Source organism: Setaria viridis, chromosome 8 (assembly GCF_005286985.2).
Source record: "Setaria viridis chromosome 8, Setaria_viridis_v4.0, whole genome shotgun sequence".
Classification (NCBI taxonomy): domain Eukaryota; kingdom Viridiplantae; phylum Streptophyta; class Magnoliopsida; order Poales; family Poaceae; genus Setaria; species Setaria viridis.
Genome location: NC_048270.2, coordinates 25,262,896 through 25,279,886, shown reverse-complemented (window position 1 = coordinate 25,279,886; position 16,991 = coordinate 25,262,896). Strand labels below are relative to the sequence as shown.

Below are 16,991 nucleotides of genomic sequence, written 5' to 3'. Positions count from 1 at the left end.
TACGCAATAGTCATGTCCCTCCACGACACGTGCTTCTGCACCTCGCGACGTCGATCCTGTCCGCAGCCCGTGACGATGCCTCCATAGCCACTACGGGATACATGAGCTCTACCGAGTGTTTCGACAAAGCTTCAAAAACATTCAGCAAAAAGTTTGCCGAGTGTAATACTCAGCAAATGACACTTGGCACCGATTTACTCGGCAAACACTTTTTGCCGAGTGTTTTTTATCGGACACTTGGCAAAAAAATTTTCGAATGCCAAAAACACTCGGCAAAGATTTTTCAGAAAAAATAAAAAAAACAAGTCGCCAGCACGCGTCGCCGTTGCTCATGTCGCTGCTGCTCGCCGTTGTCACCTCCTCGACCTCCCTGTGGCACCTCCACCACGTCCACGTGCTCATCTTCCACCTACCTGTCTCGCCGCCCAGCGTCGCGCTCCTCCTCTCCCGCCTGCTCCGTCGTCTCGCCACGCTCCCGCTCCGACCCTCGCGCATGCCGCTCCGCTACGCGGCCACTCTCTTCTCCTCCCTCTCACTGGCCGACCCCTTCCTTGCCATCGCGCTCCTCCACTTCGCGCACCTCACGCAGCCACCCCTGGAAAGGAGGGGAGGGGCGGAGCCGACGGGAGGAGGGGAGGGGGGCGGCTAGGGAAGGAGAGGAGGGGGCGGCACCAGTGAGAGGAATGAGGCGGCAGATCCGGGGCGGCGCGGCGGATTCAGGGTGGTGCGGGGCAGGGAGTGCGGGGCAAGGAGGGAAGGGGAGGCGCCGGCCGCCAGCAGGAGGAGGGGAGGGGGCGACGCCGACGAGAGGAGGGAGGTGGCAGATTCGAGGCGGCGCAGGGCAGGGAAGGGAGGGGCTGGGGCCATTCGCCGGTGGGAGGAGGGGAGGGAGGGGCCGGCTGCTTGCGGGAGGGGAGGAGGGGAGGGGCTGGGGCCATCCGCTGACGGGAGGCAGTGAGAGGGAGCGGGGGCAGGGAGAGGGCGTGCGTGTGAGCGGGGGAAGGAGAGAGCAGCCGCAGGTGCATGATTTTAGGGCGTGGGTGCGGGGCTTTACCGAGTGCTAGATCCAGGACACTCGGCAAAGTTTTTTTCTCATTTTTTTCCCTTCCCCTTCTTTTTCAGGAATTTTTTTTATTTCTTTCCCGAGTGCGAAAGAACACTCGGCAAACCCCTTGTTTGCTGAGTGTTTTTTTTGACACTTGGCAAACCCTTTGTTTGCCGAGTGTTTTTTTTTTTCCGAGTATTTTTAGCTCAGCACTCAGTAAAAAGCTTGTTTGCCGAGTGTCCGAGGGAATACACTCAGCAAATATAAAAACACTCGGCAAATTTGAGGATTCTGGTAGCGAGCATTGCATGTGGCGTCATGTTCTTGACTCTTCGATGATAATACCTGGCTAAAAGTCGAGCCGCCGCTGATGCCAACGCCCCACCACAGCTCTAGCCACAGCCATGCTCCATCTTGCGCCGTATCCGCTCTGCACCAATTGTGCATTGCAACGACGCCTTGTAGATCTTCCAGGTGATCTTCCGCACAGCCTCTAGATCCAATCCAAACTGATGAGGACATCCCTCCATTAGATACAATCCCTGTTGCAAATCGTACACCAACATTAGAAGGACCAATTATAAGAGCACATGTTCATCGCTTGAATTATGAGTTGCACTCGTTCCTGATCGCACATGCTAATATTTGTGAGGATGGGATGCTACTAAAATTTTGTGATGCTTTTTTCTTAGGAACATGGGCTCAGCCGCTCAGCAACAATTACATGCAACCAACCCCTGCTTGCAGTATCAAGTTCTACTTCAAGAAACAACATCTACGCACACAAAGACTTAGTGTACATCAGAACTGCCTCAGCTTTCCGTGCAATCCAGTACGAACCTGTGACGTTTCATGGTGCATGTTATACATTGCTGAAAAGGATATGAAATCTATTTTTCAATGCAACAAACGGAGTATCAATTGGATTTCCTAATAAAGTGTTATGGCTGAATTACTGAAGACTGCACAGAAGGCAAGAAGACACGCGAGAACTCAAACAGACTTCATGAACGCAGGAACCAGTTGAACTTCCAACTCCCATCGTGGTGGCCTGCGCCCATAACTGATCTAGGAGGGTTGTTCCTAATATAAGTACCACCTATATACTGCTCAAACATTTGGGTTTTACTTAGAGTGCAACTGCACACTTTGTCTGTGAGATTTCGCCTATGTACCGGACCGACTAGGCTGCTACTTTGGTTTGTGATACCCCAACTTGCAATTTCAGATTGCCTTTGGTTTGTGATACCCCAACTTGCAATTTCAGATTGCCTTTACTGTTCTTGCTTGTGTTCTCGATTCACTTGCAGGAATTAGCCATCTTGGCAAAGTCTTCGGGTTACTTGCTTGGCTGATAACCATTGGAGCTATAGTGTTGTGATTGCAAGGGTATTGATCTGTTTGGTCGGAGCCCTAGATCATCTTTGTCGAGATCTCCACAATCAACTTATCATCTACCTATCAGAAGATCAGGTCTAAATTCCCCGAACCATAGCTGTTGATACCAATTGTTAGAAATTAGCTCTCTGCAACGACGAGTCGCCCACTAATCTCAACAAACTTGCACGATCACAGATGACAATGGAGACACGATCTTTGTTAATAAGGTTCGGCCGAAGCCTACTTCCCCGGGGCATGACTACAAGTGCTCCTCCCCAATACCGCAACACCAGTCACTGTGCGGTCCCGGCATCGTGCCGCCTCTCCCCTGCGAGCCTGTCGCTATGTCATCATGATTACAACAGTAATGCTCCTCTCATATTTATGACGAGGCTCGGATTATAGAGTATGACACGGACTCTATCATATATTGCTACATACAACACAAGTCCCATCATAACCGGACTCGTACAATTGTTCGACACAACATCTAATAAACTCCACCTTGGTGAATATTTCGGCATCTTGAAGCCGTCATGCACAAACCTCCATGTACACCGTACTTGAATTATCACATCTGCCGCTCTCGCAAGAGCCGCCAAAGAAACATTGCTCTCCATTCAATTCCCAACTTCGTGACTCCACCTGCAACTGTTCACCCTTCTCTTCTATCACCACAATCTCTACCAAGCAAAATTAGATTCATCTCCAACCAAATAGCAACTAAATCTAATACCTTGCTCAAGCTGACAGCACAAATGATATGGAGAACCTCACAGTCGTTACCGAGTCACATATCGAAATTACCACACTAGCATTGCTCTTCCGTCACTGCTGCCGAAACTTCTTCACACCCTTCGATCCATGCTTCAGAAACCCGTACATACATCTTGAATCGATCCACGCCTTTGCTGATTTGGAAGCACGCAAACTCCTATACGCAAACCTTTATTTTGAGATCGCATCGCGTCATGCCATAGAGAACAACAACCCCATCAGCCATCATGTTCCTATGTCGTCATCGCTGATCCTGTCGTCACCATTGACCCGCGGTCTGACTAGCTTGTTGTCGCCAGTCTCTCTGCCGTGCACCATGGTATGTTCGCCCTCCAGGTGAACTGTCTGCCAGCCATCCTCAACTGTCCGCTATGTGCCCCGCGAACTGTTCGGCACAGTCTATCCATCGTAGATAGACCACCAATGAGCTGCTCCATAGCTCGACCATGTCAGCCTATCACTGACCCGTCACTCCTAAGCACTAAAATGGAATTTAAAGGAGTAACTTGAAAATTGAATCATGAAACAGGAATAAAATCATGAACATGAATTTCATAGACACGTGATCAAAGAACAGTAGCTCAGAAAACTGCCGACAAGCAACAGACAAGTTCGTCATGCACTTGGCTTAACCTTGACGAGAACCTGGTGTATCACGCTCGGCTTTAGAGCTCCCCAAACCTGCGGAGCAAAACCACACTTAGGCACTAGTCCAAATTGATCACAAGTCTAAATACTCGAAGAGATTGCTTGCCTAAACCCCAAGGCGTCTCTTCACTGATATTCTGAAATTTCGACTAAATTAATGCAGGACCTACTGTTTTGATCATAACTTTTGATCTGCTTAACCAAATGCAGCAAATAAATACACCTTGGATCTCTACAAGGAATTTGCAACAACTTTTCTATGGACAAGCAGGACGAATTATGGCCTAGCATGGACGAACACAACTAAACAGATTCCTGCGCGCAGTTTTTTCCTAACAAGACAGCATCACAGTTTTGGACATATCTCCGAAACTGCTAATCCGATTGGAGTGAAACAGGTGCCGTTAGAAACCGCTAATCGTATCCACAAAATAATGAAATCTATACAGATTAAATGATTAATGCCAGAATTTGAATTAACACTGCTGTCCAGAAATTCAGTTTATCGATTACGAAAATCAGTGGCAAATCGAACTCCCTAAACCATCTACAAGCATCAGCGGACTAACTGAGAAGATCTGGATTTGAGAGGAGATTAATTAATTTCTTTTCTCCTTCCTAAGCCCTGGCTGTCCCCTTTCCTCTCTCTCCCCTTCGTGCTCCCTGTCTCTGTCCCTGTCCTGCTACTCGTCAGGCACCCAGCAGCAACTGCATGCATGGTCCCAGCACCAGCAGATCACGCACAGCACAAGCGGCAACACCAGCCCATCAACAGCAAAGGGAATCACCTGTACAAAAAGCTAAGCCGGTGCTACGGGACAGCAACGGAGTGCGGATTGGCATGGAAAAACAGCAGCAAACCGCGGATGATGGAGCAGCAACCCGCAGTTGACGACCGCAAAGAGGAACTTATCACACCCGGTTTTAAAACAAAATCGAGTGCCAGCTATATATATATATATATATGCTAGGATCTAATTTCATACATACAGTGACATTATTAGTGAATAATAGCAATAATATCATGTAAAGGAAACAAATAAAGAGTTACGAGACTATATGAGATACACAGCTTAAATATTGGAAATGGAGGCTCCAAACTTCACAGGCAGTCGACTGGGGTTGCGTACGCCTTAAACTCAGCATCATCTTCTCAACAAATTTGTAACAGCTTTTTCTTCTGAGCAACGTTGGTTATAGCAAAGGTGAGCACATGTCGTAGTCAGCAAGTGTGTGAAAAATAATAATGCAAGGCTTAAACATGAAAAGGCTGACTGGTTGACTGTATTAAGTATTTTTAGTTGATCAAATTTTATTAGCACCTGATTACTAAGGTATAAGTATATACCAACTCACATTTAACATTAACATAAACATAAGCCATAAGCATATGACACAACTATAACCACGATTTAAGTCCATCTTCAAGTATATTAATCATGTGAGGGTTCAGGTCGCTCTTGATCGTGAGCACGGCTGATCGATCAGTTTTTCACTCTGCAGAGGTTGCACATCTTTACCCACAAGTCGCGTAAAAGTTCAAAGAACTTTGGATCCAACCATGCTGTGTTGATCAGGCACTCATCACACTACCGAGGTGTGACTACATAGGGACACTACAAGGCCTTTTACAAAGATTCACTAGTAAGTGGTAACCCGCTAAGATTTCCGGATCAGTAGTAGGGCATAAAGCTCCCTAGTGGGCATAGTGTCTTAGCAAAACCCACTTCTCAATAGGACAAGTCTATACCCCATCTGCCGCCGACCCTTTTGCCCTTTTGGTTAGGGCTAAAGAGCGTACTAAAGGTTAGGGCTCGATTCTAAGATTGCGCGAACGTAAGGAACGCTTGAAACGAAACTATGGTTGAATAGATAAAGCTATCGAGAGATTTGAATTGTAAAAGAAAAGTCAAGAGCTACATGCTTCCTTTATTTTAGTTGAGAAAAACAATGTAGAAATATCCTTAGTTGGAATTAATCAAGTAATATTTATATTTTCAATAGAAAAGACGATGTAAAACTTAGTCCAATTTTTTTTATAAATATTTAAATACAATTTATGTAAATTAACATTTGAGTTTAAAAAGCATGTAAAAGTATCTAAGCGTATAACTTTATATTTCGAGTTCAACTAAGCAGATTATATTAAAAGCACATTTGTATTTATATTAGCCAAATTAACATTTAATTATGAAAATCAAGATATAACCTTTGTAGCTTTTATTTAGAAGACAATTTGAATTTAATTTATGAAAAACCGAGGTATCTCTCTAATTACCTTTTAATTGGGAGAATTATTTAGATAAAGCATTAATCATATTAACTTTAGTTTATGAAAAACTAACATATAACCTAACTGGCGTTTATTTAGAAAAGGATATGAAGTAAGCATTAATCAAATTGATATTTATTATGAAAAGCGGTGTATAACTCTGAGTAGATTTTATTTAGAGAAGAAACACGTTTATCAGGCATTAATCAAATTAATACCAAATTTATTTTCAAAAACATGCATGAAGAAAAACATCACCACTAACGTATAATTTATGTTATCGTGAACCTGACGCAACTTGAACAAGGTTAAACGGAGCTTAAACGTAGAATATATGAGCTAAACAAGATTGCAAGGACCTAATCGTGATTAACTGTAGAGTTCAGGGCAAGCAAGGAAGATTCCCGAGACACATGAAATAGTGCTCGCGAATAGATCTATGCTCAGGGTTAGATCTGCAAAAGATGATGGCTTGGGCTGGTTGCAGGGACCTAATAGATCTAGGGGCTTATCTACAAGTTCGCCAAAACAAAGAAAAGAGAAAACATTACAGGGTTCTCTAGGGGGCTAGCCGCAAAACTGGCGGCCTTCTTCTTCCTCTCGTCGGTGTCTCTGGCCGGTTCAAATCGGCGGCGCTCTAGCGAGATGGAGGCTTCGGTGGGTGGCGCAAGGGAGAGAGGAGGTCAAGGGGATGGCGCGCATGTGCTTACTGGCGGCGGAGAGGTGCGGTAGCTGCTGGAATTCGGTCGGCAGCGAAATAACACGGCGAATGACTTCCTTATGCCGCGGTGGAGCTCTAGTGGACGGCCAGCACCAGGAACCGATGGCGAACCTGCGACTCGGCGAGGGGAATTCGCGGGTGCTGCTGGCTCACTCCAGTTGAGGAAGGAGGCGGCGAACGGATGAAAACCGGCGGCGGCGGCGGCAGCTCGGCAGGCAGGGCGTGCAGGAGCTCGGGCGACGCCTCAAATACGCGTAGGGCTGCGCTGCCCTCGGTGTGCACGCCAAGGAAAGCCGGCGGCCAGGAGCTCCGGCGTACGGGACCCGATGGGCCTTGGCCGGGCCAAGCAGGCTGGCTGGGCGGGCCGAAGAGGGTCGGACCCCAAGGGCTCGGCCGAAAGGATAGGGTTTATTATTTCTTTTCTAGAATTCATTTCCCCTGTAACGATAAATCTAGATAAATCAATTAAGCCACGAAAAATACTCTACAAATTTTAAAAATTGCAAGAAAAATCCCAGAGATAGTTTGGGACACGAGGAGTCCAAATAAAATACTTGAAGATCGTGAAAAAGATCCTAGAGTTTTTCAAAAATTGGAGTTAGCTCTAGGAAAAAGAAGAATAAATTATAGAAAAACTAGAAAATTCTGAAAAGGATCTGGAAATCGTTTAAACGCATTTTAAAACTTTTGCACTTAAGAAACACCAAAATGCATCAGCATGAATACACAGACACAGAACAACCTTATTTAATTTAAAAAAACAAACAATTATTTTTTCTATACTAAATTTCCTGTAAAGAAAAATAAATGTTGGTAAAATTTTTAAAATTATGAGAAAATCATTGTTTATTTATTCTTTTTTATCACATCTTGAAATTTCAAATTTTCATGGTGTGACAGAACTGCAGGGACTCGTGGCAGCAATAAGGTAGAGTAGAGTTGAGGACCAAGCAGCCCAGCAGGACTCCAAGACAGGGGCGGACCCACAGGGTATGCTGGGTGGGCCACGGCATACCCTGAGGCCCAGCACTTACCTGGTAAGTAGAGGTCAACGGGAGATGATTCTGCTACTTTGACGCTTGATTGCAATGATTCAAGCATTCAGCTACCTGCGAGACAGTGAGAGACGGCCAAACGGGCGATGATTCAGCTACGCCTGCGAGGCCGCAAGTCCACCACAGCCCACCAGCCCACGAGGTCCATGATCCCGTCCTCCGACGCGGCGCGCAGCTATACGTGCCCGAGTGCCTGGTAATCTGGTATACGAATACGATTTGCCCACGATTCGACGCGCCGCACGCGAGTCAGGCGACGTCTTGAGTTCTCGACGATCCCTCCGCCCGTCCGCCGCCACGATTCCTCCGCCCGCCACACACCACGATTCCTACGCCGCCGCACCAGGCCTAGCGCGTCTGTGCGTGGTCAGAGTCTTCTTCCGCGGACTGCGGCAACCAAAAGCTAACGCCAGAGCTTCGTCCACAAGGAGGTTTAAGATTAATATGTCTTCTATTTTTTTTGTTATTTGAAAAAAATTATGGTCTTAAATATTTTTATTTATTTATGTATGAGTGCTTTTTTATTTGTTTTGCTATACTGTCTAGGTAGTTGTCGTACTTACATTACATAGACATTGTTTTTTTTTCAGAACGGTTAGATTATGAAGAGAGGCGGAGATATTGCATCTCTTTTTCAGAAACACGCAGCAAAGAAGGCAGCAGCTGCTGCTTCAAACACTATCACATCTCAGTTTGAAAATTTTGCGGAAGAACAGAATCAAGAACATGATGGAGTGGTAGTTGAAAAAATTATGGATCCTGTGCCCTCACCTCCGCCATTGCAACCAGCCGCATCACAGCTGCCGGTTTATGACATCAATCGCCCTCCACGTGATCCAAGTGAAAGGCATCCCATTGAAAGTTATCATGTTAATGATCAAGATGCAATTCGAAGAGCATATATTATTAAAGGTCCATTCAAACCTATTAATCATGATTTTCCATCAAGAAAAATTGGAGATAGGGATCGCCAATTCAATTTTGTATGGATGTATATTTATGAGTGGCTTGAATATAGTATCAAGAAGGATTCTGCGTTTTGCTTTATATGATACTTGTTCAAGAAGGGTACTGGGTCAAATACATTTATTGTTGGTGGATGGAATAATTGGAATATAGGAAACAAAGCACTTCTCAAACATAGTGGTTCTATGGCACACAATGCAGCTCAGGAGAGATACATTGGTTTTATGAATCCCAAGGTAGCAATTGATTATCGCATTGAGAAGTGGACTAATGAGGATCTTCGTCTTTATAAGAAAAGGTTGACATGTTCACTTAGATGTATCAAGTTCCTTTTGCATCAAGGATTGGCATTTCGTGGACATGATGAAAATGAAGAGTCTAGCAACAGAGGAAATTTCATTGAACTTTTGAAGTTTCTTGCAGGAAATAGTGATGAAGTGAACAAGTATGTCTTGAATAATGCTCCAGGTAATTGCACCTTAACTAGCCCAAAGATACAAAAGCAAATTATTCATTGTTGTGCCATAGAAACTAGAAAGAAAATAATTGAAGAACTTGGTGATGAGCCCTATGCAATTTTAGCTGATGAGTCTAGTGACATATCACATAAAGAACAACTAGCTCTTTGTTTACATTATGTTGATAAACTTGGAAGGCCTTGTGAACACTTTATTGGAGTTGTTCATGTAGATGATACTACCTCTTTGTCACTTAAGGAAGCTATTAGGGTTTACTTATTAGTCATGGATTGACTATGACTCAAATTAGAGGTCAAAGTTATGATGGGGCCAGCAATATGAAAGGAGATATCAAAGGGCTAAAAACATTGATCTTGCAAGAATCACCTTCTGCGTATTATATTCATTGCTTTGCACATCAACTCCAACTAGTTCTTGTTGCTGTTGCCAAGAGAAATACTGATTGCAAGAGCTTTTTTGATCAAGTATCTATCTTATTGAATATTATTGGAGTTTCTTGCAAGCGTCATGGTATGCTTCGAAATACTATGCTTGAGAATATCAAGAAAGCACTTGAGTGTGGTGAGCTTGAATCAGGGAGTGGATTAAATCAAGAGATGAGTTTGCCTAGGCCTGGTGAAACTCGATGGGGCTCTCTATACAAAACTATATGCAACATCATTACTATGTATTCCTCAATCCATGATGCTCTCATTGATCTTGGTGATGATATTTCACATAAGGATGATTGGACAAAGATACATTTTGTGCTTGGAGCATTTGAAACCTTTGAGTTCATTTTCTTTGTGCACTTAATGTTTGTTATTCTTGGATACACAAATGAGTTATCCGAGTATTTGCAGAGAAGGGATCAACATATTCTTAATGCAATCTCCCTTGTTAATGTGGCAAAGAATAAAATGCAACAGTTAAGGTCTGATGGTTGGGACCACTTCTTTGAGAGGGTCACTTCTTTTTGCATTAAACGGTGATGTTGAAGTTCCTGCTATGGATGGTGATTATGTGCCGTATGGAAAATCAGCGAGGTATGCCCGAGCTCGAAACCAAACAAATGATGATCATTTTAGAAGAGAAGTATATATTGGTGTCATTGATCAAATTAGTCAAGAGCTTCATAATCGGTTTGATGAAATCAATATGGAGCTACTTTCTTGTATGTCAGCCTTCAGTCCTTCCAATTCATTTGCTTCGTTTGATGCACAGAAGATACGTAGATTGGCTGAATTTTATCCTAAGGACTTCTCCAACAATGATTTGCTAAAACTTGAATTGCAACTTGATAATTATATTAATGACATGCGACGAGATGATAGCCTCAAGGGTCTAGACAACATCGTTGATCTCTCAGTTAAGCTTGTTCAAACACGGAGGCACAAAGTATATGATATGGTTTACTTGCTTCTCAAATTGATATTGCTTTTACCAGTGGCAACGGCGAGTGTTGAAAGAGTATTTTCTGCAATGGTTAAAGTGAAAACAAAATCAAGGAATAAGCTCGGTGATAGTGTTTTGGATGATTGTCTAGTCACATTCATTGAGCGGGATATTTTCTTCCAAGTCGACGAAGAAGATACAATCAAGACATTCATGTCATTCAAAAAATGGCGGGTAAATAAAGCAGATAAGTAATATTGTAAGTTTCTTTTATGCTATATTTCGAACTATTTATATTGTGATTTGTTATTGTTTCTAGCTTAATCTTTGAATTTATCAAATTGTAAATGATTTTATCGAATTGCATAAAAAAAATTTCGGCATACCCTGTGGTAAAATCCTAGGTCCGCCACTGCTCCAAGAAGGGAGTGGTGGCACTGTTCAGTCCGGGGAAAATTGAGTCGGATAAAAGGAAGATAGCAGGAAACCTAACTCATATCCGATGGCTTAGAATTATCGGCTTCCCACGAGTTCACACGATATCCTAATGTGACATGTGAGTAGTCGAATAGATTCGTTTCGCCGAGCTCTACATATCCACAGTCTCCGATCATCTATCAGGACTACGGTTCAAAAAGTCAACTTCTTGCCTACACACTAATTGATTGGTCAACACTAAGAACCGGTACGACCAATGCCTAGGAATTCTACCTTTGATTAGTAATGACTGAAACTAGCCTGTCAATCCTGACAAATATGTACTCTAGAGTAATGATTCTTTTTTATTCGCACCAAAAGGTTGTTTACTAACAATCTAAAAACTAAAAAAATCTAGTAGTTCAGTGGTTGATGATAGATAAGATTCTACGCTGTTGATGTCCGTTTGAGCATAACTACTTTCCGTTGATATCCACGTTGCATGTAGCCATGTACGCATGCAGTCTGCAATAGTATAAACTTCACTTGACATACCTTGCTCTTCATATTGTGATATATTTTTGTATGGCTCTTTGAAACCCTGACCCAGCCGGAGTTCTCGTTGAGGTTGTGTTCGTGGCCCTTCGGCGTATGCTCGAAGCCGTGGTTGCATGGGATCAAATCAGTGGCGGATCCAGAAATTTTCTAGAGCCTAGGCGAACATTGCAATTAGCAACTGATAGTTTGGTTTGGTTTTGAAACTAAAATCATCATTGAGTAGACTCAGATTTGCACTCCTAACCTGCTCTTGAATTTTGGGAGCATAGTCATAGATTTGCTTCCTACCCGTCGATCAAGTATAACCATTCAGTAAAAATCAAGTGCAAGAAATTAAGTATTCAGTTTGTTTGTCTGAGTTTCTGCATGACGCAAACGTGAGTTGGTGCTCGCCATCGCTTCGTCTTTTCGTCTCGTGGTTTCTTTGCTGTCGTGACCGTGGCAAGTACCTCTCCTCTTTGCGTACAAATACCCCTTCTCAGGAACCGACCTACTCAAGCCCTGGTAGTCGATGAGTTTGCACCCTGAAGTAGATGGCATAACTAATGCTCTGGTCACTTGGTAGATAGGGAGAATCTAGTTCCCCATTCAAGTACCCTCTCTACCCTCGTATCATCTCTCTCTCTCTCTCTCTCTCTCTCTCTCTCTCTCTCTTATTCATGGTCACTCCACTCCATCCGGATGTATTGCTAGCTATTGCAAATTATAATATAAATTAAATTAAACACACAAGATTAATGACCATGTGAACCGGATACTAACGTATTTATTTTATATGGCGAATAAAGTATTTATTCGAGTCATGATGATATCCTAGACTTGAGATACCAATCCACTAGTGTATGATTTGATATGACTTAAATCTACAAATAATTATTAAAGTGACTCACCAAATCCAAATCTTAGATACCAAAAATACTTTTGCAAACTAGTGCATACAGGAGACATGAAGTTTGATACGACACATTTATTCCAGACGAGGTATTCTTCTATAAAAGCACCTTCTCCGCCTCGCAAGAAGGAAACTAGGGAAGGGTACAAATATTCCTTGTTGTACATCAAGACCAGCATGGGAGGGATTGCATTCCTGATGGCTAGTTCCTTCTCTGTTCTTCTGATCATTTCTTCTCTCTCTCCGTCCTGCCATGCGTCATGTACGTTCCCTTACTTTGAATCCCACAGCTTTTCAGATTTCAATATTATACTGACAAAATTAAATCCTGTTTAGCTGATAATACATTGTATATGTAGGCATCGGCCGCCTGTGTCCACCTTGCATCAAGCCTCCGAGTTACAGAGACTGTAACAAACATTACTGCCAGATTCTTTGCCAAATGATGCGTATGCCGTCGGATCATGCCTACTGCCGAAATCTTTTAGTTCATTGGACGTGCTGCTGCCCACAGCCTTAACTGATGCAACAATGCAGCCATCCTGTCTGATGGAAATTAAATAAAATTTGTTTGTCAGTTTGGAAGTGCCTGTCCCAATCTGTAATATACAGCGTTTTCCACGCCTATAGCAACCTACGTATAGTACTACAAGAAATCTGTTAATCTGTGATGAATTTTCTATGACATTTACAGAAAATGTCATAGATTTGCCAATGATCCATTCGAGCTCCAATTTGGGTCCATTTTCTATGACGACATGTGAATTTTCATCACAGATCTGCAAATGGCCCGTTCAGGCTCAAATTCGGGTCCAGTTTCTGTGACGAACATCGGTAACCATCATATATTGAGGAAAATTGTTACAGATTTGAAGCTACAATTTTAACAAAACAAATGTGTCACTTACTTTAAAGAAAATAAGATGCATTGCTATTTTTCTTATAAAACACGGGTGTTATGCTAGGTAGGGAAAAAGAAAAAAAAAGAAAAATGAGCTTCCATCTATCCAGAAAAAAAGAGCTCGGGTATTAGATTTGTTTTAAAGTAAAAATGAGAAAAAACCAAAAATAAAAAAATAGTGGGAAAGGGATCAAACCTCTGATCTCTAGGAAGAGAGGAACAAGTCTTCACCATTGAGCTATTGTTGCACTTGTGGTTGTTGTGGGTATTTTCTCAATTTTGTTTATTTCTTGTGTGGCATGCATAAGACAAGTAATCCAAAAAAGTGGAGGTGAGGAGGATTTAAACCTGCAACCTGTCACTAAAGATGAGCATGCCTTACCACCACACCATGGTTGCGTTTGTGATTTTTTTTTTGGCATGTTTCCTTATACAAACAATCCAATCATTTGAAATTCAAAGCCGAAAAAAATATGGACTGGGCTGCACGCTTGCGCCTCGTCCGAGCATGGCCTAGCTCTCACTCGGTCCGCTTCCTCCCCTGCGGACCAGCAAGCAGGCCACGTGAAAAGGGCCGCTCCGCGTGAGCTGGACTGCTTCGCCTGGTGCACGGCCCAGCTCTCGCTCGACCCGCTTCCTCCCCTGCAAACCAGCAAGCAGGCCACGCGTCGCATGGCCTAGCCCTCGCTCGGTCCGCTTCCTCCCCTGCGGACCAGCAAGCAGGCCACGTGAAAAGGGCCGCTCCGCGTGAGCTGGCCTGCTTCACCTGGTGCACGGCCCAGCTCTCGCTCGACCCGCTTCCTCCCCTGCAAACCACCAAGCAGGCTGGTACTTGCCTTGTAATACATGCACTCAATCGGCTCGTCAGCAGGGCCCTGGTAGCAGACGGGGCTGTCACTGCAAAAGGTGAGGCACACCGTGGAGAGGTAGAGCGTGCCGATGACGGGGCCCGAGGAGGTGGATATGTAGCAGGCGTAAGCCTTGCGGAGCTGCTACCCGGGCATGGCGCCGAACGTCTGATAGAAGACCCGGTCGTGGCCGCCCTCAGCGTACACCTTGGTCCCCTGTGACAGCCGTGCCACCGCCGCGGCGCGGATCCGGTGCGGAGAGGTCTGGAACTGGTGGATCCGACGTGTGGAGCTTTAGAGGCGGTGGATCCGGCGTGTGGAGCTTCGGGGGTGGCCGCCGGCGTGGAGGGGGGAGAAGTGAGCGGTGGGGGGCTTGTGAGGGGGAGAGTGGTGGTGGGGTAGGAGGACGCGGCTGCCGGCGTGGGGTGGGGGGAGCGAGCGGCGGGGGGCGTGCGAGGGAAGACTGGCGGTGGGGGGCGTGCGAGGGAAGACTGGCGGTGGGGGTAGGAGGGCGCGGGGTGAGGGTGCAGGGAGTAATGGGTGTCCACAGAAGATTTTAGTTGGTTTTAGGAGGAGGTAGGAGAGCTAGAAAATTTTAGTCACCTAAAATATTGTAGTTACCTTTTAATCAGGGTGTTTAAATTTTTAGTCACCATTTAGTCGAGATTTTAGTCCTGGAAAGGAACAAACACCCCTAATGAATGGCGGCATGCTTTGACACGGCGGGAAGCTCCCGGATTCATCCTCCCTCGACATCTCCGACATTTGGAGCTGCCACGTATTGAATTCTAAAGTTTGCCAATGTGGATCCACTCCTCCTATCTTGCAAGGCTCACCACCTTGTCACTGAAGGTCCAATATTTAAACTGCAGTGATATGAGAACCCTTGGGAGGTTGCCAGAACTCTACTTCCTCAAATTGAACCTTTATTCCAATCTACAAGTGTATGGAGGTGACGGCTACTTCCAGAAGCTGTGGTATTTCTCTCTGTACTGTCACCTAATCATGTTTAGGAGGGACAAGATCCGGAGCACCAGTTATGCCAAGCCTAGAAACTCTTAACTGGACTTCCGTGTTCGGGAATCCATGGATACTTGCTTTCCGCCTAGGTCAGGACATATCAGTCTCTCCTAATATTTAGGGATTCAGATTTATTTTAAACTCTCATAGGAGGTAACCGGAGTACCTTGGCACGCACCCTCAGCTCGCTTCGTCAGGCTTTCTTTGCGGAAAGATAAAGTTATTTCAAAGGCTTGGTGTTGTCCTTCGGCAAGCATCTCCAGCGCTGGGCAAGTTTTGCTTCAAGTTGATGTCATGTATGAGGGTAACTCCTGCATGATAATTGTTCGAAGGACGTTTGGTTAGACACTCCCTCAAACGATTTAAGCCGGATGGGATCGTTACCCCTTGGGAAAGAATATACTGGACTATTGTCACGAAGTCCTTCGTCTCCTCCGACGAGTGAGGCGACCTCGCAACTGCCTCCTCCGGCAGGCGGGGCGGTGGTGCCCGCAGCTCAGCTAGCTCGTGAGTCGTGATGCACCGCCGACGCTAATCGCTACAGCTGGAAGCTTCTCCGCTGAGAGAGAGATAATAAACGTGGAAAATGGATTGTCTTTGACTCACGCGAATGGACAAGAACAGTGAACCTGCTTTCAATCAGTGAAGGCTTGGAGGCCACAATAATCAAGAGCAGTGAGCAGAACTGTACAAGTAGACCGACCATGCAAGCAGCTAGATCATGTGGCAGCATTTAATTTATTTTAGAAACCAGCTTTTGGGAACTGTGGGAAGAGGAGGGTTTTTTATCCTCCCAATAATTTTTGGCAGTACCCAAAATCAGTTATTTTGCACTTTATTTTTTAGGCATTCTTGGAGGTGCTAGGTAACCGCAGAACCTTAGCATGCGTGGTGGGCCGGGTGAAGAGAGTCCGAGAGGACCGCGATGCCTTGGCACGCACTCGCTTGGTCGTAAAAAAATTAGGTGCAGGAGTCCTGCAGACCCCCGCGATGCAGAATGGTTTCAGATGTGCGACACGTCGATCAAAAAAATACCTGCCGCCGTTGCCGCTCGCTCGCGTCCTGCGTGACAGCCCCGCTCGGCTCGCAGGAGGCCCGGTACCTGCATTAGTTAGGGCAAAGTTAGAATCCACTAGCCGTAAACTAGTGCGAATGCAATGTTATTAAATTCGATTTGCATAATGTATATTTCTAAGTTGATATATATGAATGGCGACCTGGCACGAACAAGCCCCTTGCGCGCGTGCCCCTCGAACCGACGGAAGACGAGCCCGCACCAACGACTCGATTTCCTAGTCAGCAAACAGTGATGTGGGATATTCTATAATCTGAAAAAGGGTTAAATCTAAAGAGTGCTATGTGGAAGTGATTTGTACAAAATAATGACAGGTCTATAAATTGTGATGTGATTGTTATCAAACAATATAAATGAGTTACATGGTACCAATTGACATAATACAAATCCAAATAAAATTATGTGTAATACGACAAAGGTTACATGTTTTCTTGATTTTGCATTCCACCAAAATTTAATTTCTTAAAAGCCGACTGTAATGTGGCAGCTCAATCAACTCCAATTAAGAGATTTGTATATCCTCCTTGGATATAAGGAGCACCCACGGTAGAAGAATCTCTGTA

The 16,991-nt window shown here is 44.6% G+C and overlaps 1 pseudogene; it reads left to right on the top strand.

Moving 5' to 3' along the window:
* Window positions 1-8,500: 8,500 nt before the first annotated feature.
* LOC140223567 (uncharacterized) lies at window positions 8,501-11,097 on the top strand (annotated as a pseudogene).
* The last annotated feature ends 5,894 nt before the right edge of the window (window positions 11,098-16,991 follow it).